The following is a 4354-nucleotide window of genomic DNA, read 5'->3' on the forward strand; positions in this document are numbered from 1 at the left end:
AGTCATGGCCGTTTCTTAATGAACCAAATGTAAAACAATGCCAAATCAGGAAGTGCAATCGCCCTTTAAGTGACAACTAAAGTAACAGCGTTGAAGTTGTCATCTTAAATCAGCCATAACTCCCCTTGTGACAGGGGGAATGGAAGCTTGTTGTCTGCAACAGAGAGGGGCAATAAAATGCTACTTTCCCCAATTTTTAAGCCTATCTATCTATGGGTAACAAGGTTGACATGTCATGCTCAACCCGCTCCGTTTTTCACCACACAACACCAGAAAATGGCCTAAAAGAGTAGAACCAGCCACCTGCTTTTACACTATGATTTGACTATTATACAGTATGTTCAATATATCAACAAAAAAGATATAACAAAAAAAAATAGGAATAGTTTCACCATATTAAAACGAGAGTTCAGTTCATGTAACAGGGTTGACATTAAAATGAGGGACAAATGTAAATGAATCACTAATGATGTGAAATAAATAGTGTTAAGAAATTACTTTGGGCTCGATTCAATCTGTATCACTGAAGCATTACATTGCGTGATCGAAATGTAAAAGTAATCTCTGATTGAGCTGACATATGCAGTGTTTACCGTGAATGCAGTCTCCGCTAATGCTGGAACATTGCCTTTAAATTTCAGTCATGGTACAACGCTGATCTTAGGCGCTATGGATTTAATGGAGTTCTTTGTCAAAGGAACAAAGTAACTTGGGGCTCAATTCAATCTGTAACACGGAAGACATGCACTACAGCGCATGATTGAAATTTAAAGGCAGTGTTCCCGCGTTTGTGGAGACTGTATTCACGGTAAACGCTGCATATGACGGCCCAATTGGAAATTACCTTTACATTTTAACATGGGTCTTCCGCGATACGGATTGAATCCAACCCTTTACAATAATGGTGAAAACTTTGGGAAATGTTGGGGTTAAGTGGGTTAAAATATTCATAGAAGTTGGAAAAATGCTGATTGTTGACACTAGCAAGTTTTATTAATATAAGAAATCTGTTTTATATAATTGTTCATGTGGTCTATATTAAAGGGCAGTTAATTTATTATAACAGGTCTTTAAAATTCAATATTGGTGCACAATTTCTCCTTCAAAATATCAAAGAGACGCAAAAGCCACTCTATTCCTGGAACACACTGGTCTCTAGTGTTTAAACATCATTTGATGTGGACCTTTTCTTCTTTTCACTCTCACCGGCCACTGTAACCTCTGCCTACTGATTAGGGGCAGCATTCAATAAGATTAGCGTTAACCCGCTATTACCCGGGTTGTAGCTGTCAAATCTACAAGCGGCTCCCGGCATTATAACCATCGCGGACATTGCCATTGGATGCATGGCATGCGAGTAGCATTATTAGAAATCCCATGCAGCCGTATTACAAGTTCAAACACTGGTATGTGTGATGTAATTAATCTACACCTTGATAAACTGATATAAATCCTTATTTTGTTGAATGATTTTCATTTTGAGTGGCATTATTTCTAAATAGCCTACACTCTCATCTGAACTCCCTAACATGGGTGGGATTTAAGGATGGGTGTGGTTTTGTGACAATGACCACAAGGGCAGCCACTCACTGATTTGACAGCTCCAACACAGTTACACCTCTGACATAGCCTAAACAAAAGCAATGATTATGATATGCAGTTGTCGGTTATCATGGGTTGACGCTGAACTGATTGAATCAAGGTGGATCGATGGAATCCCAGCCTAAATATGTTGGGTAAGGTTTGGATTGGGATTCTAACTGGCGACCTTGTCGCAACCCGGTTTTTACTCCCTCCACCACCCTCCAACCTACCTCCCAGCTAACCTTTTTTAATTTGACTCACATGTAGGCTCTGCCCTCTGAGCTTTCATCCAACCAATCACATTGGTTCTGCCTTCGAGGTAATTCAGCACAACACAACGGTGTGCAACGTTTAATTCAACGTAAACTGTGGTGTTCTGAACTACCAGTTTACATTTGCCATTTAGCAGACGCTCTTATCCAGAGTGACTTACAGGAGCAATTAGGGTTAAATGCCATGCTCAAGGGCAGAGATTTTTCACCTAGTCGGCTCAGGGATTCGAAACAGCAACATTTCAGTTACTGGCCCAACGCTTTTATCCACTAGGCTACCAGCTGCACCCAATTGAAGAATGTTGTGATTACGGTGTTTAAGGAGTTTAAGGACCAGACATTGAAATGGGTTTAGAATATTTATTGAGGAAATTGAATGGATGTGAGAATGAGGATTCAGGAGGGAAATGAGAATGGACCGGATGAAGCTAAGGGCTGCAGATGAAGGATCCGTGGGAGGGGTGAACTCTGTAGAGTTTGGCTTGGAGTCTCAGGTAGACATCATCGTCAGGCCATGGTAGTTAGGCTGCTGTGGTGATGGCAATCCTCAAAAAGAGAACTACAAGTTAGTCGGACCCTGGAGAGGAAGTGAGCTGTTCTGGACTGCAGGTGCTGAATGTTTGGCAATGCCTTCGGAAAGTATTCAGACCCCTTGACTTTTTCCACCCTTTGTTAGTTTACAGCCTTATTCTAACATTGATGAAATTGTATTTTTTTCCCTCATCAATCTACACACAATACCCCATAATGACAAAACAAAAACAGATTTTTAAAAATAAAAAACTGAAATATTACATTTACATACAGTACCAGTGAAAAGTTTGGACACACCTACTCATTCCAGGGGTTTTCTTTATTTTTAATATTTTCTACATTGTAGAATAATAGTGAAGACATCAAACCTATGAAATAACACATATGGAATCATGTAGTAACCAAAAAAGATTTAAACAAATCAAAACACACTACCGCTCAAACGTTTTAGCACACCTACTCATTCCAGGGGTTTTCTTTATTTTTACTATTTTCTACATTGTAGAATAAAAGTGAAGACATCAAAACTATGAAATAACACATATGGAATCATGTTGTAACCAAAAAAGTTAAACAAATCAAAATATATTTTACATTTGAGATTCTTGAAATAGCCACCCTTCGCCTTGATGACAGCTATGCACTCTTGGCATTATCTCAACCAGCTTCACCTGGAATGCTTTTCCAACAGTCTTGAAGGAGTTCCCACATATGCTGAGCACTTGTTGGCTGCTTTTCCTTCACTCTGTGGTCCGACTCATCCCAAACCATCTCAATTTGGTTGAGGTCGGGGGATTGTGGAGGCCAGGTAATCTGATCCAGCATTCCATCACTCTCCTTGGTAAAATAGCCCTTACACAGTCTGGAGGTGTGTTGGGTTATTGTCCTGTTGAAAAACAAATGATAGTCCCACTAATCCCAAACCAGATGGGATGGCGTATCGCTGCAGAATGCTGTGGTAGCCATGCTGGTTAAGTGTGCCTTGAATTCAAAATAAATCACAGACAGTGGCACCAGCAAAGCACCACCACACCATCACACCTCCTCCTCTCTGCTTCACAGTGGGAGCCAAACATGCGGAGATCATCCGTTCACCTACTTTGCGTCTCACAAAGACACAGCGGAAGAGCCAGGGTGGCCGTCGAGAGGGAATGGTGAGCCAGAGGGCATTGCTGGCAATCGGCTCACTGAACTGAGAGGTATCAGCTGTGAGGAACAAGGGCCGAGCCACAGCTGGAGCAGCAGGCACATACAGTGCCTTCATAAAGTATTCACACCCCTTTACTTTTTCCTAATTTTGTTGTGTTACAACCTGAATTTAAAATGGATTAAATTGAGATTTTTTGCTACTGGTCTACACACAATACCCTATAATGTCAAAGTGGAAATATGTTTTTCAAAATGCTTACAAATTAATAAAAAATGAAAACACCTTTGTTATGGCAAGCATGAATAAGTTCAGGAGTAAAATGTGCTTAACAAGTCCCATAATAAGTGGCATAGACTCACTCTGTGTGCAATAATAGTGTTTAACACGATTTATGAATGACTACCTCATCTCTGTACTCTACACATACAATTATCTGTAAGGTCCCTCAGTCGAGCAGTGAATTTCAAACACATATTCAACCACGAAGACCAGGGAGGTTTTCCAATGCCTCGCAAAGAAGGGCACCTATTGGTAGATGGGTAAAAATAAAAAAAAGCATACATTGAATATCCCTTTGAGCATGGTGAAGTTATTAATTACACTTTGGATGGTGTATCAATACACCCAGTCACTACAAAGATACAGGCATCCTTCCTAACTCAGTTGCTGGAGAGGAAGGAAACCACTCAGTGATTTCACCATGAGGCCAATGGGGCTTTAAAACAGTTACAGAGTTTAATGGCTGTGATAGGAGAAACCTGAGAAAGGATCTACAACATAGTAGGAATTCCACAATACTAACTTAATTGACAGA

Source organism: Coregonus lavaretus, assembly GCF_964263955.1.
Source record: "Coregonus lavaretus genome assembly, chromosome: 5".
NCBI lineage: Eukaryota > Metazoa > Chordata > Actinopteri > Salmoniformes > Salmonidae > Coregonus > Coregonus lavaretus.